The sequence below is a fragment of the Nicotiana tomentosiformis genome, chromosome 5 (genome assembly GCF_000390325.3).
Source record: "Nicotiana tomentosiformis chromosome 5, ASM39032v3, whole genome shotgun sequence".
In the NCBI taxonomy this organism is placed as follows: domain Eukaryota; kingdom Viridiplantae; phylum Streptophyta; class Magnoliopsida; order Solanales; family Solanaceae; genus Nicotiana; species Nicotiana tomentosiformis.
Genome location: NC_090816.1, coordinates 79,300,899 through 79,320,717, shown reverse-complemented (window position 1 = coordinate 79,320,717; position 19,819 = coordinate 79,300,899). Strand labels below are relative to the sequence as shown.

The following is a 19,819-nucleotide window of genomic DNA, read 5'->3' as shown; positions in this document are numbered from 1 at the left end:
ACTGGCCTTGCTCAGGCGGTCTCTGTTTCGACGACCGCAGCTACTTCTTAGGCCGGGGGAGGCACTCAGACTCCCGCCACTCGCACACCTGAGCAGGTTGTTCAGGGACTCCAGACACCGGGGGCACCACCAGCCCAGCCGGTTGCAGCTGCTCTGGATTATGTGGTTCTTACTATGCCTGACGATAATCAGCGTAGGTTGGAGAGGTTTGGGAGACTCCAGCCTCCACCGTTCAGTGGCACAGAGAGAGAGGATGCCCAAGACATCTTGGAAAGGTGTCAGAGGATACTCCGTACAGCTGGTATTCTTGAGACTTGTAGGGTCTCATTCACTACTTTTCAGTTTTCTGGGGCTGCACTCATATGGTGGGAGACTTACGAGCGGCGTAGGCCTGTTGGTGCAGTACCCCTTACTTGGCAGCAATTGTCCGTGGTTTTATTTGGAGAAGTTTGTGCCTCTGTCCCGTAGAGAGGAGTTGCGCAGACAGTTTGAGTAGCTTTGCCAAGGCAATATGTCTGTGATGCAATATGAGATACGATTCTCGGAGTTGGCCCGTCATGCTATCTGGTTGGTTCCCACAGACAGGGAGAGGATCATGAGGTTTATAGATACGTTTCTTTATGACCAGAGAGAGGGTGTCTGGTTCTACCTTTGATGAGGTTATCGACATTGCTCAGTAGATTGAGATGGTTCGCGATCAGGGGAGGGTTGAGAGGGAGGCCAAGAGGCCTCTTGGTCAGAGTGGATTTAGCGGTGCTCCTTCTTGGGGTCAGTTCCAGCATGGTAGAGGTTGTCATTTCAGATAGGCTCAGACAACTCGGCCACTTCACCGTGGTGCATCATCTGGCCGTGGTTCTCACAGTCATCAACAAGGCCAGTCATCATTCAGTTCACTACCAGCACAGAGTTCTCATCATGCCCCATCCGCTCAGATATTCTCGGGTAGTTCTTTTGGGCATCAGGAGCAACAGTTTCGTTAGAGGAGGGGTTGTTTCGAGCGCGGAGATTTTTGTCACATTATGAGAGATTGCGCTAGGCTATTGGGTGGGACTCCACAACGGAGTACTCGGCTAATGGCACCAGCACCAGTTCCTCCACCACCCGCCCAGCCAGCCAGGGGTGAAGCTCAGCCAGCTAGGGGTGGAGCCCAGTCAGTTAGGGGTCGCTCGAGAGGGGGAGGCAGATCAGGGGGTGGTCAGGCCCGATTCTATGCCCTCCCTGCCAGACCAGATGCTATTGCTTCAGATGCAGTGATTATAGGTATTGTCTCAGTTTGTCACAGAGATGCCTCTGTATTATTTTACCCTAGTTCCACGTATTCATATGCTTCCTCATATTTCACCTATTTTCCAGATATGCCCTGTGAGTCTTTAGTTTCATCTGTTTATGTATCTACTCATGTGGGCGATACTATCATTGTGGACCGTGTATATCGGTCATGTGTGGTGACTATTAATGGTCTGGAGACCCGAGTGAACCTTTTGTTGCTCAGTATGGTTGACTTTGATGTGATATTGGGTATGGATTGGTTATCTCCATGTCATGCTATTCTAGATTATCACGCTAAGACCGTGACGTTTGCGATGCCGGGATTTCTGAGGGTTGAGTGGAGCGGTTATATAGATTATGTACCTAGTAGGTGATTTCATATTTGAAGGCTCAGCGTATGGTTGAGAAGGGTTGCCTATCTTATTTGGCTTTTGTGAGGGATGTTAGTGCACAGACTCCTACCATTGATTCTGTTCCGGTGGTACGGAATTTTTCGGATGTGTTTCCTGCAGACCTATCGGGCATGCCGCCTAGCAGGGATATTTATTTCGGTATTGATTTGGTGCCGGGAACTCAGCCTATTTCTATTCCACCGTATCGTATGGCACCGGCAGAGTTGAAGGAACAGCTTCAGGAACTCCTTGATAAGGGGTTTATTCGTCCTAGTGTGTCACCTTGGGGTGCACCGATTATATTTGTAAAGAAGAAGGATGGTTCCATGAGGATGTGCATTGATTACAGGCAGTTGAACAAGGTCACAGTCAAGAACAAGCATCATTTGCCTCGTATTGATGATTTATTTGACCAGCTTCAGGGAGTGAGGGTGTTCTCCAAGATTGATTTGAGGTCCGGTTATCACCAGCTGAAGATTCGGGATTCGGATATTCTTAAGACAGCTTTCAGGACCCGTTATGGCCATTATGAGTTCTTGGTGATGTCTTTTGGGCTGACCAAAGCCCCAGCATCGTTCATGCATTTGATGAACAGTGTATTCAAGCCCTATTTGGACTCATTCGTTATTGTATTCATTGATGATATCCTGGTGTACTCTCATAGCCAGGAGGAGCATGCTCAGCATTTGAGGGTTGTATTGCAGAGATTGAGGGAGGAGAAGCTTTATGCAAAGTTCTCCAAGTGTGAGATTTGGCTCGGTTCAGTAGCATTCTTGGGGCACGTGTTATCCAGTGAGGGTATTCAGGTGGATCTAAAGATGATAGAGGCGGTGCAGAGTTGGCCTAGACTGTCCTCAGCCACAAAGATTAGGAGCTTTCTTGGTTTGGCAGATTATTACCTTCGCTTTGTGGAGGGATTTCCATCTATTGCATCGCCCTTGACCAAATTGACCCAAAAGGGTGCTCCATTCAGGTGGTCGGATGAGTGTGAGGAGAGCTTTCAGAAGCTCAAGACTGCTTTGACCACAACTCCAATGTTAGTTCTGCCATCAGATTCAGGTTCTTACACTGTGTATTTTGATGCCTCGAGGGTAGGTATTGGATGTGTTTTGATGCAGGAGGGTAGGGTGATTGCCTATGCCTCGCGCCAGTTGAAGACCCATGAGAAGAACTATCTTGTCCATGATCTTGAGTTAGCAGCCATTGTTCACGCCTTGAAGATTTGGCGTCATTATTTGTATGGGGTTCATTGTGAGATCTATACAGATCACCAGAATCTACAGCATCTGTTTAAGCAGAAGGATCTTAATTTGTGCCAGCGGAGATAGTTGGAGGTTCTTAAAGACTACGATATCACTATTTTATACCATCCGGGGAAGGCCAATATGGTGGCCGATGCTTTGAGTCGCCGGGTAGAGAGTTTGGGGAGTTTAGCATATCTCCCAGAAGTAGAAAGACCCTTGGCATTGGATGTTTAGGCCTTAGTGGGCCAGCTTGTCCGATTGGATATTTTGGAGCCGAGTTGTGTATTGACTTGTGTGGTCTCCAGGTCTTCTCTTTATGACCGTATCAGGGAGCGTCATTATGATGACCCCCACCTACTCGTTCTTCAGGACAGGGTTCAACGAGGTGACGCTAGGGATGTGGCCATTGGTGATGATGGTGTGTTGAGGATGCAGGGCCAGATATGTGTGCCTAATGTAGATGGGCTCAGGGAGTTGATTCTTGAGGAGGCCCATAACTCACGGTATTCCATCCATCCGGGTGCCGCGAAGATGTACCAGGATTTGAGGCAGCACTATTGGGGGAGGCGAATGAAGAAGGATATAGTTGGGTTTGTGGCTCGATGTCTCAACTATCAGCAAGTTAAGTATGAGCATCAGAGATCGGGTGGCTTGCTTCAGAGGTTAGAGATCCCAGAGTGGAAGTGGGAGCGGATCACCATGGACTTCGTAGTTAAGCTCCCACATACTTCGAGGAAGTTCGATGCTATTTGGGTGATTGTGGATCGGCTGACCGAGTCCGCGCACTTCATTCCAGTTGGTACTACTTACACTTCAGAGCGATTGGCTGAGGTTTACATCCGAGAGATTGTTCGCCTGGATGGTGTTCCAGTTTCCATCATTTTAGATAGAGGTACTCAGTTTACATTGCAGTTTTGGAGGGTCGTGCAGCGAGAAATGGGTACTCAGGTTGAGTTGAGCACATCTTTTCACCCTCAAACGGACGGGTAGTCCGAGCGCACTATTCAGATATTGGAGGACATGTTGCGCGCTTGTGTCATTGACTTTGGGGGTTCATGGGACCAGTTCTTTCCGCTCGCAAAGTTTGCATATAACAACAATTATCAGTCGAGTATTCAGATGGCTTCGTACGAGGCTTTATATGGGGGGAGGTGTAGATCTTTGGTAGGATGGTTTGAGCCGGGTAAGGCTAGGCTCTTGGGTACAGACTTGGTCCAGCATGCATTAGATAAGATAAAATTGATTCAGGAGCGGCTTCGCACGGCGCAGTCTAGTCAGAAGTGCTACGCGGACAGGAGGTCCGTGATGTGTCTTTTATGGTTGGGAAGAGGGGCAAGTTGAGCCCCCGGTTCATTGGGCCTTTTGAGGTGCTTCAGAGGATAGGAGAGGTGGCTTATAAGCTTGCCTTGCCACCCAGCTTGTCAAGCGTGCATCCAGTGTTTCATGTTTCCATGCTCCGGAAGTATGTTGGCGATCCGTCCCATGTTTTGGACTTAAGAACGGTTCAGTTAGAGGGTGATATGACTTATGATGTGGAGCCGATGGTCATTTTTGATCGGCAGGTTCAAAGGTTGAGGTCAAAGGACATAGCTTCGGTGAAGGTGCAATGGAGAGGTTAGCCTGTGGAGGAGGCCACCTGGGAGACCGAGCGGGAGATGCGGAGCAGATATTCACACCTATTTGAGACTCTAGGTATGTTTCTAGACTCATTCGAGGACGAATATTTGTTTAAGAGGGGGAGGATGTAATGACCCGGCAGGTCATTTCGAGAGTTATAGCCCCGTTTTCCCCATTTCTGCTTCCTTTTTTGCTTTTCAGCTATATTATGATATATCGGGTTAGTTGGTTCGGGTCCGGAGTGAATTGAGGTACTTAGTCTCTTATTTAGAACCTTAAGTTGAAAAAGTCAACTGGATATTGACTTATGTGTAAACGGTCTCGGGTTTGAATTCTGATGGTTCCATTAGCTTCATTAGGTGATTTTGAACTTAGGAGAACGTTCGGAATGTGATTTGGAGGTCCATAGTGGAATTAGGCTTGAATTGGCGAAAGTTGGATACTTGATGATTTCGGTCGGCAGTGGAAAATTTGATATCGGGGTCGGAATGGATTTTCGGAAGTTGGAGTAGGTTCTTGGTGTCATTTTTGATGTGTGTGTAAAATATGAGGTCATTCGGACGTGGTTTGGTAGGTATCGGCATCTTTTGCGAAATTTGGAAGTTTAGAAGTTCTTAGGCTTGAATCCGAGGGTAATTTGGTATTTTGATGTTGTTTTGAGTGATTCGAAGGCTCGACTAAGTTCGTATACTGATATATGACTTGTTGGTATGTTTGGTAGAGCTCCCGAGGGGCTCGGGGTGATTCCGGATGGCTAACGAGAGGTTTGGAATTTGGAAATGCAGTTGAACTGCTCCTGCTGGTGTTTTTCCGCACCTGCGGAGGGGGAGCCGCAGGTGTGAGGTCGCTGGTGTGCTTGGTGAGCCGCATATGCAAACATAGAGGACCTAGGCTGGAACTGCAGGTGCGTAAGATTGGTCACATCTGCGAGCCCGCAGATGCGAGGTTGAGTCGCAGATGCGAAAGTGAGGAGGACTGGCAGTGGCCGCAGGTGCGAGGTCTTTTCCGCACCTGCGAGGTCGCAGAAGCGGATAGGGAACGCAGGTGCAGAGATAGGCACTTAAGTGATTTTCCGCAGATGCAGATATTTGTGCACAAAAGCGGCTCCGCAGGTGCGCATTTTGAGCCGCAGGTGCGAAAAACCTGGGCAGAACCTATAGATAGAAAACTTCGCGATTTTTTGTTTATTTTCACCATTTTCAAGTCGGGCCTTGGAGCTTTTGGAGTGAATTTTGAAGGGGATTCAAGGGTTTTCACAGAGGTAAGTTGCTTGAGCTCTAATTCTCCTAGCTATGGTGTTTTCCCGTTATTTTCTCATCTAGTTAGTGGGCTTTAGGAGTGAAAATAGGGGTTAGGGCTTGGGATTTTGGAGAGTGTAATTTGAGAATTTGAGGGACCAAATGATGTCGGATCTTGATAAATTTAGTATGGGTAGACTCGTGAGTGAATGGACTTTCGGATTTTGTGACTTTTGTCAGATTTCGAGACGTGGGCCCGGGGGCCGGGTTTGAGTGAATTTCGGGATTTGGCTTATAAATTGGTATTTTCCTTGTGGGATTCATTCTTTTAGCTCATATTGATAGTATTTTATTGCTCGTGGCTAGATTCAGGTCATTTGGAGGCTGGTTCGAGAGGAAAGAGCATTCCGGAGTAGGAGTTCTACACGGTTGAGGTAAGTAATAGTTTTAAATCTGGTCTTGAGGGTATGAAACCTGGAGTTTGGTATAATGTGACTGTTTAGAGGTGGCACCCATGCTAGGTTACGGGCATGTGGGTGTACGCCATGAGGGATTGAGACTTGGTCCGTCCCGGGAGACTGTGAAGTCTAATAGCCTTTATTTGTGTTTATATGCATTCCTGTCTACTAGAACTCGACTGCCTTTCATGTTAGAAATCATGCTTAGGCCATATTCCTGCTCATGGTAGTTATATTCAGTCATAGTGATTCTTGTACATGTTTACCTCAGTCTCTTTTATTTTCTCGTATGATATACTGTAACACTTTGATTTGGGTTGTTTTCCCTTTCTTTATTGAGAGCTATGAGACTAGAGAGGTTCATGACTGAGTAAGGCCGAGGGCCTGTTTGTGAGATATTATGCTATAGCACGTGAGTTGTCCGTGCAGCACGTGAGTTATCCGTGCGGATCCAGATATTATACTATAGCACATGAGTTGTCCGTGCAGCACGTGAGTTGTCCGTACGGATCCAGATATTGATACTAAAGCACATGAGTTGTCCGTGACGTAAGTTATCCGTGCGGATTATAGTTCTTGGGTTGTAGGAGCCCCTCCAGAGTCTGAACACCCCAGTGAGTGCAGGTACCTATTTAGCCTGTGCATTGAGGGCTGAGAGTTGAGTGTCGAGTTATTATTGGATTGAGTGACAGTGTCTGTGAGGTTTCATCTATTTCACTTTGTTGCTGCATTTAGCTGATAATTGTCTGGCTGGAATTGGTAATTATGCAACTGATCTTTTACTCATGTTTACTCTTAACTGTGAGAATTATCAACTGAATTGTTCTGTATAGCTCGTCACTACTTCTCAATTCCTTATTTATTTCTGTTACTTGCTGACTTAGTTGTACTCATACTACACCATACACTACATGTGCAGATCCAGGTGTGTCTGAGCATGGAGATTGGTGAGTCCAGGCCTATTTTAGTTTCGGAGACTGCAAGGTAGCTGCCAGCATCCGCAGGACCTTGTTACTCCTTCCACATTTCTTCCCATTTTGTACTGATATTTAGACATTGGCTGTAATAGTTTTAAATATTTAGACGCTCATGACTTGGTGACACCCCGATATTTGGGGCTCGTTTTCCACACTTTGTTCCAAATTTGAGTTTAACTTTGATTTTATGAAAAATTCCTGATATGGAAATCTTTACTTTACTTTTATATTTAGTTTGGAAGTATTTTTGGGAAGGTCGGCTTGCCTAGTACCACCGATAGGTGCCATCACGACACGTTAGGTTTTGGGGTCGTGACAGATGTCGTGCACTCTCCTTTACTGTGTTTACTTGTTTCTTTCTATTAAAGATATATCGATTGATCATGTTCTCATTCCAGCTGTGATTCCTTGCCATGTAATCCCCTCAGCGTGCCCCCTTCCTAATATTTCTTGCCTTGCTTCTTTAGTTATTGTTATTGTTGTATATATTTATATATATTGCACAGGTTTATTTGTAGGTGTCTTGTCCTAGCCTCGTCACTACTTCGCCGAAGTTAGACTCGACACTTACCAGTACATGGGGTCGGTTGTACTGATATTATACTCTGCACTTTCTGTGCATATTTTGGTACCGGACCGAGTTGACCCTGAGTTTAGCTGCTGGCTTGATCTGTTGGAGACCCAAGGTAGTCCTGTTGACGTCTGCAGGCCCTGGCGTCCCCTTCTATGCATTTCATTTATTGTTTTATTTGTATCGAAAACAGTTGCATTTCCTTCAGACATTTACTTGTAGTGAAATCTTAGAAGTTCGTGAATTGTGACTCCAGATCCGGGTAGTAGAATATATATTGAGGCTGTTATGAACTTCCTCTATCATGTTAACTCGTTATAGCTTATTTACTGTTAATTATTGAAATGTATAAGAATTTGGATTAATAGTCTGTATCGTTGGCTTGCCTAGCAAGGGAAATGTTAGGCGCCATCACGGTCCTGACGGTGGAAATTCCGGGTCGTGACACTAAGTGTAATCAACAATTCAACTAGCCTCTTCCGATTACTAAAAAGAATTAATGACTTCAACTAACAAAATATAATGCAACAATATCACAAGTTATGCCTCTCTCGATTACACGAACAAGTGAATTTAGATGCAACAGTTAAAACATCCAAAACGATTCATACATAAAAACTAGAGTTAATTATCCACAAACAAGTATCAAGACACCAAATCCATCAACCCTAAAGAGGACTACTCCATAGATATGGAGTAATTCATCATAACAATGTTTAAAGGAAAACATAAAACAATCCAAACCCTTGTCTTGAGTGAAGATTGAATGATGAAATCCTTGAGCTTTAGCTTCTCCCTCTCTTCCTTGGCTTACTTAGGTCTAAGATATGTCAAAAGTCCGTAAAATAATATTTTTACATGTATTTATACTAAGTATGGTCTGACACCAGACGAAAACACCTTACCCTGCGCGAACTGGGACAATAACTCTATAAAACTTGCACAGGCGCGCCGCATGGCACTACTGGTAAATAGGCCTATGGCAACGGTCAGAAAACCATTGCCAGGTATATGGAAACCATTCCCATAGATTTATTGGAACGGTACAACAACCGTTCCACCAGGCCGCGTGCCAATAGAGCTAGAGGAACGGTTCACCATATCGTTGATGTAGTACTAGTTATCGCAACGGTTCTTCCTCTGTCTGAAGCAACGAGTATTCTTTTCTACTGCAACGGTTCAAAACCGTTGCCATATATTTAATGCAACAGTTTAAAACTGTTACCATATTATTTACTGCAACGGTTGAAAACCGTTACCATATAATTTACTGCAACGGTTCTGTAAGCTATTGCCACGATGACTAAGAGATATTCAAAAAGTTTTATCATGCTATCGTAACAGTTTTATTTTCTATTGCAACGGTTTGAACATCCTAATGCAAATGTTTATCGTTCGATTTTAGAACAATTTGCAGGACCTGTTGGAACGGTTTACATTGTCTATAAAAATTGTACTGGTGTCTTATTGCAATTGTTCTAGTAGGCTATTGTAACAGTTTAATTGACACAATAATATAGCCCTGGCGCTTTAAATAAATATTCACATGCATAAATAATTTTTAATAAAGTGAAATTTATATAAATCACAAAATAAAAATATTCATAATTTATACTGTCCAATAAGCTAATAATATCCATAAAAGCAAAATGTTCTAAATAACCCAAGCGCATAAGTTTTAAAGTTCAAGACTTCAAGAGTTAGAGTAAGTTTCAAATGTTGATTACAAAAGATTCCTAAACATCTATAACAATTCAAAATTCTTTAAGTAAGGTCTAGATCTTCACTGTCTCCATCTCCATTTTCTTCATTTGCTTCACCTACAAAAGAAGATAAATAAAGTTATTACCCTTCAATGGTTGGTTTTATAAAAGTGGGTATGGTATAAGTTATTGATACCCACCTGTTATAAAAATGATGACTTTAATGAAATGATGTTTCACATTTTTGTGGATAAACTCCAAATTCAAGGCAAAAAGAATAAGAAATAGATCTAATGCTGACCTGTAAAAGCAGTTCACTTGAGCAAAACTTTTGAAGAAAAGAACATACCTTTAGGGATTTGAACAAGACTAAGAAGGGGGATCAGGGCAAAAGGGATTTGAACAGACAACAATCCAATAGCCCAAATATAAAGGATGGGGAACACTCCTCCACCATACTTTTCCTGAAGTTATTGACCAGCATTTTCTAGGCCAATGCTATTGGATATTTCACTACCATAAAATGACTTTGTGAACACTGTTGTGACAAACAGATTGATAATGAATGAAATTGTAGCATGGAAAGCCTTTATCTAGTGCTGGCACTTTAAAGAAAAATAAACATGAAGAATACTTTTATTATTGCAAAGTCAAATAGATTTTACCTAACAAGATGATTCATAATTAAATGAAAATCAGACATTTTCAGCAAATCGTCGAAAGATATTCAGTTTTACCTTGTAGGTATCAGAATTCCAATATTTAAGAAGTTCCCTAAATTGAGACTCCGGAACATCAATCGGCCTTTTCTCCATTCAAAACTCGTCATTTTCATAGGGTTTAAAATGTTCTTCCATTAACTTATTCTTATACTTTCTCCAAGCATTCTGGATTGATTCAAGAACCCATACTTCCGTAGCTTCAGGAATGTTATATTTTTCCTACAAATTTGGTGCAGTTAGATTAGTGTAAAAAATATGAAATATCATCCACGCCTATTGAATATTGCGAACTTCAAACCTTGATGTATTTCCATATATCTTCTTTTGTTTCAAGTTTCCTCCAATTAAATACATTAAGAGGACAAAATATCGCACTCCTTGCCAATGTGCCGATGAAGCTACCCAACTCTTTTACAACTTCGTCAGTAGGACCTATGGGTTGATTGGTCTCATTTAACACAACTTGTTTACGTTCTTTCCTTCCATGCACGCCTGGCATCTGAGTTTTGCCTCTTTTTCTTTTTTCGGCAGAAGGACCTGCAATAATATAAAGCAAGGATAATCACCAAAAGTCACTATTGTTAGTTGATTTGTCGATTGAAATCTTTATATTCTTGCCTTGTTCCTCAGATTGTTCGTTTGTTTCATGATTGGTAGAATCCTCAAATTGTTTTTGTATCGTTTGTGAAGCACGAGTGGTAGAATCCAGTGGCAGTTGCTGCAAATTTTCACGCACTGCTTATGATACAAGAGAGGTAGAGTGTGGTGGCAGTTGTTGTGCTTCCTCATGTACTGTTTGTGTTGGAGGAGAAGTAGAACGCATAGGCAGTTGCAACAACTGTTCTTGCACTTGAGCTCCTAATTGTGGAAGCTGTTTGTCAACTAGATTTAGCTGATGCTTGTCATTTGACCTTGAACCTTGAACAGTTATTTTTGTTTTCAACGACGAAACCTTTTGGTTTCGCAAAGATGCAAGTTATCCAGCCACAATGCAGTTTTTAACTTTTTTATTTTTACTTGAGCCACAATGCAGTTTTTAACTTTTTTATTTTTACTTGAGTGCGCTTCCTGATTCAGACTATTTAAATTCCGGCTAAGTTCAAAAAATGAGTAAAATATAGGTTAGTAAAGCTTTAACAGGAAGACCAAATATATAAACATTTACATAACTATACTAAATAGAAAGTAAATTTCCAGAAAGTAAATGCTGCCTCATATTCTCAGCAAAATGATACAAAAATCACTACAAATTCTGCTACTTCATTTCAGCAAGAATTTCATATTTTCAAGGCAATATCAAATGGCTAAGTAAATCATTAGCAGGTTTTTGATATACAAAATAAAAGAAAGACGTAATGTATCAACAGAAAGTAAAAGAACGACAAGAATTTAACATGACAAGTGTTATAAAACTTATTCTATAGTTTTACTAGTTAAGAGAAAGTATTATCAGTACCTCAATTCTCTATCAATTCAAGCCTCGAATGGTTGTAATCAACAATTACTTAGTAAGACGTATATTAACCTCATCAATAACTGTAAAAATATCACAAGATCCCAAATCCTGCAAAATTGAAGCATGTCAGTGCATGTCAGTAAAATGCTGAAGGAAAAACAAATAAAATATTATTAAAAAGATATAAACAAGAGTAATTATAAAATATTCATAAAAAATATTATAACTCACTCAAAACATAATATATTTAAAATCATTTCAGAAGTTTTCTTTAATCATCTTATTCCATCCAGACCCAATCATTATCATCAAACGCATCCTCCTCTTTAGATATTTCTATAATTGTATCATGTGAATGTTGTATATTAGATGGAATATCAACGACATCAACGGGTACATCATCTCTTGGCCATCCAACGTCAATATCAACTAATCCACTAAAGGAACCAATGTCATCATTTGGCTCCCTCCAAAATGCGTCTTCCACTACTAAAAAATACATGTTTACCGACGCAGTAGTACCGACAGACTTTTTTCTGTCGCTATTCCGAGGGACTTTCCGTCAGAGTCCCTCGGTACTTTTGAACTTTTTAATTTCTAATTTTTTTTAAAAATAACCGACGGACAACTCTTGGTAAATAATGATACTTTGACCGGTCAAAATTTAATTGGTTGTACCGATGCACTCCGTCGGTAATTTACCGACAGACTCTCTCGCAACATTTTTTATTTATATTTTTGAATTATTTTTTTAGGTACCGAAGGTGTCTCTCGGTGCATTTAAAAAAAAGAAATGAAAAAGAAAATAAAGTTATCGACGTACTCAATCGCTATTGCATTTATATAATATTTTGAATTTTATTCTTACAGTACCGATGGACTTCCGTCGGTAATTTAAATATATAATCTTATACATAATTATTTTATATTTTTATTACACAATAGCGAGGGAGGCTGTCGGTAAGTCCCTCGGTAAGTATTTACTTAATTATCTTGGCGGTTGAATAGCCTATTTATTGAAATTTACACGAAGTGGAACTGTATTCATGGCAATTACACTACTTAAAAATATATTAGTGGTAATTAGCTTAGTAATTTATAATTACACAAAGTAAAAGTGAATTTGTAGTATCATTAACTACATTGATTAACCTATACATTAATAATTACACATTAAGAAGAAGTGTATTAGTCGTTTCCGTAAGAAATGCTAGTGATGATTTATCTTATAAATTGATAATTACTGCAAGTAGAAGTGTATTAACGGTGTCCTTAAGTAACGTTAACAATTGATTATCATACATATTGATAATATACTAAGCAAAAGTGTATTAGTTGTATTTAGCTTGTAGATTGATAATTACACGAAGTATAAGTGTATTAATAATATATCTATAAGTAATGTTGGTGATTGATTAGCCTATATACATTGATAATAGCACTAAGTATTAGTGAACTAGTGACATCCTTATATAAGTAACGTTAGTGATTGATTAGCCTATACATTAAATGGAAGTGTATTAATGCTATTGTTTGCGATTGTTTATCTTTAGTTTTATAATTAAAGTAAGTAGAGGATTATTAGTGGTGTCGTTAAGTAATGTTAATAAATGATTAGCCTATATATTGATAATTACACTAAGTAGAAGTGTAATAGTTATAATTAGCTTATAGATTGATAATTACACTAAGTAGAAGTATACTACGAATATATCCTTAAGTAATGTTACACACTAGGTAGAAGTTTATTAATGGTATACATGACAAATGTTGGTGATTGTTTAATTATCTTAAATTGACAACTAAAGTAAGTAAAAATATATTAGCAGTATCGTTAATTAATATTAATAATTTTATTACGCAATTCATTGATAATTACATTAAGTATATAAGTGTAATAGTTACAATTAGCTTATAGATATTGATAATTACACTAAGTAGAAGTGTACGTACTAAGGATATATCCTTAAGTAATGTTAGTGATTTACTAGCCTATACATTGTTAATTATACAATAAGTAGAAGTTTATGAATGGTAAATCTTAGTGATTATTTAATTATTTTATATTGATAACTAAAGTAAGTATAAATATATTAGTGGCATCGTTAATTAATATTAATAATTAATTAGCTAATTCATTGAAAATTACACAAACTAAATTTGAGAATTGTATTAATGAAATTTTGTGAAATATTACACTAAGCAGAATTATATTATACAATTATATGTTAGGTTTTTGTAAAATACTAGTTTGATTTTCATTGATTCATAGTAATTTGTTAGTTAGAATTTAATTAAATGTCAATTTGATATTTTATATAATAATACTTATAAGTAATTGATTTATTAGCTTGAATAAAACCTGCACGTTGGACAATTAGCAGAAATACAATAAAGAAACCCTAACCTTAGTCAATTTTTCTTTTTCCCTTTCTTTCTCTTCTCCTCCCTCTAACGGCGACCATCCCTCAGTCGTCGTCTCTCTGTTCCTCCTTCCGACCAGCCATCGTCTCTCTCTTCCTCCTTCCGGCCAGCCATCGTCTCTCTCTTCCTCTGCTCCCTAGCGACGACCAGCCCGAGGGATAGGTAATTTTTCTTTTATCTCCCAATTTCGTTTCGATTGTTGCTGTTTCTTTTAGATTTTCATCCCAATTTTGTTTAGGTTGTTGTTGCTTCTTTCAATGGTTGCATTTTGGATTTTTGTCCTAATTTTAGATTTTCATCTAGTGATGTTCCCATTAGGTAAAACGAAAAAATAAAAGTTATTGGAACTGAACACATCTGACATGTTTATATGAGTTTCCTCCTATTATTGGATGCTATTTGGTGCAGATTTAAGCTTTCTTTCTGTTTGTTTTTTAAGCATAGCTTGCTAATAATAGTGATTGATGGTCCATTTCTAGCAGGAAACTTTCTTACATCTGGCTTTTCCTCCTGCGGAAAGTTGAAGCTATACGCATTTTGTGTATCTCCCATATAGTTGTATTTACTAGTGAGGTTATTTCTGCTAGCAAGATATGTTTTTGATATGGATTGATCTGTTGATGCTGGTATTAACTAGTCAAGAAGAGAAATGATATTGTTCGTTGACGTTCTAGGAAAGACCAGAGCCAGAGATGCAGCATTGAAGGCCATTCAATCTCCTTTACTGGACATTGGCATAGAGAGGGCTACTGGAATTGTGTGGAATATAACTGGCGGTAGTGATCTAACATTATTTGTGGTACCCAATTATTCTCTCTTACTCTCACTCCCTCTCCACTGATACACTTATTAATCATTCATATGATGCACCTCTCATTGACTAAAAAAAGTAGTCATATATTACATAATGAAGAAAAGATTCTACAGTAAAAGCCTTTTACTTTTTTCAGTGGACATTTTCTGTTGAAGATATGTATGACTGTGTGGATTCCCTTGCGTTATTTCGTAGAAAGTAAATAAGAGAGAAGATTTATTTAAATGCACATGGGGTTTTTAGAAAATAAAATGGCCTACGCTATTGATATAATTCTGGGACATGATTTGTCTCGTATAGGAGTTTCTGTTTTAATCAGTGTTTTAAAAGGCGTGGGCATAAAGCGAGGCATTTTACATATGCCTCAGCGAGGCGTAAGCCCCATAGGTATTTAATGTTTAATATTGTATAAAATAATATAATTACAGTAAATATTTATAAACAAGTAAAATTGCATAAAAATAAAAAAACTATAAATATGTGAATATATATATATATATATATATATATATATATATATATATATATATATATATATATATATATATATATATGTGCTTCATCCCCACAAAAAATTACTCAAAACAATCTATTATACGCTACTTAGAAGCTCAAGTAGCTTAAGTCGAAAAGAATAAAGTTTTCTACATGGAGGAACAAAAATGATGACTAACCTTCAATTTGAACTTTAAACTGGCTGCTATGAAGGAGAATGGTGTTCTCTTTGTATTTGTAAAAAATAAATTGAATATTCGTTGCTTCTGGGAGATATTAGCAGACTAGCGGACAAGATAAAGAATTGGGAAAGACCATGAATTGGGGCGTCAATCAATAAAAAAGGTCTTGGCTTTTAAATTTAATACATTTTAGTTCCTTTTTAAAACTTTTGAGTAATTACCAAGCTAAATTTTGAAAATTTGGGTATTATATTGTAACGACTCTGTCGGTCGTTTTAAGAATTTAAGTCCCGTTCGGCGGCATAAGGCCCTGCGCAGCTTCGTATTATGTGTATTGACTTGCGTGCGTGGTTGAATTCAGTTACCGGATGATTCAGAGTGATTTGGGATACTTAGTCCCTAAAACGGAAGCTTAAGTCTTAGGATTTTTACTGTAGTCGGAACTGTGTGAAGACGACTACGGAATGGAGTTCCATCGGTTCCGTTAGCTCCGTTGGGTGATTTTGGACTTAGGAGGGTGTCCGGACTGTGAATCTGAGGTCTGTAGCTTATTTAGGCATGAAATGGCGAAAGTCGAATTTTTTGAGATTTGGACCGGAAGTGGACTTTTTGATATCGGGGTCGGAATCCATTTTCGGAAGTTGGAGTAGGTCCGTAATGCCAATTATGACTTGTGTGCAAAATTTGAGGACAATCGAACGTAATTTGATAGGTTTTGGCACCGATTGTAGAAGTTGAAATTTTAAAGTTCATTAAGTTTGAATTGGGGTCCGATTCATGATTTCGATATTGTTTGATGTGATTTGAGGTCTCAAGCAAGTTTATGTTATGTTTCGGGGTGGTTTCGGGTCATTTCGAGCTGTTTCGGAACTGCTGTATCTGGTATCTGGTTTCCTTCTTCGCGAACGCGAAGAGTGTCTCGCGTTCGCGAAGAGGAGTTTTGAGGATGCTGGGATTTGGCCTTCACGAACGCGAAGGAGGGCTCGCGAACGCGAAGGTATGTCTGAAGAACTTGCGTGAACACGAGGGGCCAGTCGCGAAAGCGTAGAAGGAAGGAGGGGACTGGGCCTGGAGTCATTAGCCTTCGCGAATGCGAAGCTTCAACCGCGAACGCGAAGCAGTAGGACTTGAGGGCATCGCGAACGCCAGATCTTGAACGTGAACGCGATGCTATGCATGGGCAGGCCATCATGAACGCGACGTTGGTAACGCGAACACGAAGAAGAATTTGAGGCAGCTGAGTTTTTGGCCTTCGCGAACGCGAGACAGAGGTCGCGAACGCGAAGAAGGCCTATCTGGGCAGAATTAAAAGTCCCAAAAATAAAAGTCCGGGTTTGAGTTCATAACACAAAATCAAATTGGGAGCTCGGTAGAAGGCGATTTTTGGAGAGATTCTTGCGCGGGTGTTTGGGGTAAGTGAGTTTTATCCAGTTTTGATTAATTTTCATGATTATGCCTTTGAAGCCATCATTTAATTCGGAATTAAATGGAGGAAAATTAAAATTTTTGTAAAATCTTCCAAAAAAGAAAATTTAAGATTTGGAGGTCGAATTGTTATTAGAATTCGATAAAATTGATACGGTTGAACTCGTATCGGAATGGGCATTCGGATTTCATGAAAATTATGTCGGGTTACGAGGAGCAAGCCCCGCGTTGACTTTTTTTGACTTTTTGAAATAAAATTTTAAGTCAACGTATTATTATCCGGAATTATTTTTGATGAATGTTAATGAAGTTGTACAATTAATTTGGATAGATTTGAGTTGTCCGAAGGTCAATTCAAGCAAGAAGACTATTTTGGAATATCAGCCTAACTTCAAAAAGGTAAGTATCTTGCTTAACCTCGAGCGGAGAAATTACTCCTTAGGCATCGAGTCTTATGTGCCATTTGTAATATGTGAAAAGCCGAGTACGCGAGGTGACGAGTACATACTCGGGTTTATATGTGCAAATTTATTGAGTTAAAGTCTTGGGAATATTGTGTAGTAAATTGGATAATTGTTGGTATATATTTAATTATCTATTTGCCATGCCTCAAATCACATTTATTGAATTTGTTTTTATATGACAATTTGATGTAATTATTACTTGTACATTTATGTAAATTTCGTGAGTTCGATGGTTGATATTCTTGGAATTTAATTTTCATTATGAATTTTCTCTATGCAAATAATTAATTAAGCAAGCTTAAGAAGATGAGCTAATATAATTACCTAAATTTAGATTAATGAATGCTTTGCTTTATGCTGAATAATTTCTATCTCTGTTGATTGTTTTTGTGGTGTTATACACATTGTGTGAAGTATTCGGCTATTTATTGTGAAATTAATTAATTTGGTTGGATCTGTGGAACTTAGGTTGTGGCCATTGGGCAAACTGTAATGTGAATTGATTTTGTTATGTTGCCGTGATAATTATTCTGTTGTCTGAGTTATTATTATTAGGAGATAAGGGTGGCATTTCACCGTTGATATTATGTGGGTATAAGGGTGGCATTTCACTGTTGTTGTACTTATTGGAATATTGTCTGGGCGGAGCGATAAGGGCGGCTATAGGAGCGATAAGGGTGGCAATATGAGCGATAAGGGTGGCTATTGATACTGTCTGGGCGGAGCGATACGGGTGTCTATAGTAGCGATAAGGGTGGTAATAAGAGCGATAAGGGTGGCAATTTTCTGGGACGATATGTGATGACGTAGAGTTGGGGTGTTGGTAATTTTTATGTGATGTTGTGATTTTCTTGTGTTTATTTTTATACCTTGTGCAATTTGTCTTGTTGTTAGTAAATTGATAACAATCTGATTTATGTTGAAATTGAGAGCCTGTGACTATTGCCAGACGGATTATAAAATAAAATGTGGGCACGAGGTGCCGTGAGTAAATAATGAAGATATTGGCACGTGAATTGTATGTGCAGTTGTGATATGAAATGTGGGCATGAGGTGCTGTGATTTAATGATAATAAAATTGGCACGTGAACTGTCCGTACAGCTGTGATATGAAAAGTGAGCACGAGGTGCCGGAGAAATAAGATAATTTAATTTTGGGCACGAAGTACCATGGAAATATGAAAATGGGCTGAGACCCGTATTTACGAAAAATATGAAAATAGGCTGAGTCTCGTATTTTTATGATTTTGAAATGAGGTGTTACATTGTGACTTTTCAATTGAAAGAATTATATTCAAAATATTTATTTGAAAGGATTTTTATTCAAAAATAATTATATGAAAGAATTATATTTGAAGAGATTTATTGAAAGAATTTTATATTCGAAAGACGTTTATTTGAGGAAATTATATTTGAAAAAGAGTTTTATTCGTAAGAATTATGTGTGAAAGATATTTAATTGAAGAACATGATTTAACTGGGTATAATTATATTTATCAATTGTTAAGCGATATTAATGGTGATTTTATTGTCTTACTGTGCACATCACTGATTTTTTTATGTTGCCCTTATTGTTATTTATTTCCTATTATTTTATATATTACATTGCATAGGTTATTAGACTAGTGAGTGTCTTGACTATACCTCGTCTCTAGTCCACTGAGGTTAGTCTTGATTCTTACCCCTTTACCAACCGTGGTGTACTCATACTACACTTCTGTATATTTTTGTGCAGAGCCAGATATTGGTGATATCGGACTGGAGCATAGTTAAAGCGGGATCGTAAGGATTCAAGGTAGAGCTACTTGGCCGTCGCAGTCCCTTGGGGTCTTTTTATTTCATTGTACTGTTAATTTGTAATCAAACAGTATTGTATATTCGGTCCTGGTGATCATTCCATGTATTCATTTAGAGTTTGTGGCTCAGTACTACCAGTCTTGAGAGGTTGTATATTCATATTTGTTCCGCTGTTTAGTTTTGGTTACTTATTTAATTTTAAAAAAAATGGCTTCAAAATATAATTGAAATCAGCTTACCTAGTCTTAGAGACTAGGTACCATCACGCCGCCTGTGGTGGGATTTTGGATCATGACAAGTTGATATCAGATCTCTAGGTTCATAGGTTCTACGAGTCACGAACGAGTCTAGTAGAGTCTTGCGGATCGGTACGGAGACATCTATACTTATCTTCGAGAGGCTACGGAACTGTTAGGAAATTTTTACTTCTTTCATTCCTGTCGTGCGGAATTTGTTGAATTAGAAATTTGAGCCTTTGTATCTCTATTCTCTCACAGATGGTGAGGACACGTGCTACCGGGTTAGCTGAGCAGGCATCCGCACATACTGCTAGGGTTGTAAGAGGCCGGGC

General features: G+C 39.1%; 2 long non-coding RNA genes across 3 annotated transcripts; one reads left to right on the top strand and one right to left on the bottom strand.

Moving 5' to 3' along the window:
• Window positions 1–10,118: 10,118 nt before the first annotated feature.
• Window positions 10,119–11,226, bottom strand: LOC138891546 (uncharacterized). The gene is made up of 3 exons (XR_011407866.1): window positions 10,810–11,226; window positions 10,490–10,728; window positions 10,119–10,410 (listed from the first exon to the last, which is right to left on the bottom strand). It is a non-coding gene; the product is annotated as an uncharacterized lncRNA (long non-coding RNA).
• Window positions 11,227–14,046: 2,820 nt separating this feature from the next.
• LOC104092932 (uncharacterized) lies at window positions 14,047–19,413 on the top strand. Of its 2 annotated transcripts, XR_011408137.1 has the most exons (3): window positions 14,047–14,233; window positions 14,554–14,870; window positions 19,187–19,413. It is a non-coding gene; the product is annotated as an uncharacterized lncRNA (long non-coding RNA). The 2 variants fall into 2 exon arrangements; XR_011408136.1 differs by lacking the exon at window positions 19,187–19,413 and having other exon boundaries at window positions 14,554–15,110.
• The last annotated feature ends 406 nt before the right edge of the window (window positions 19,414–19,819 follow it).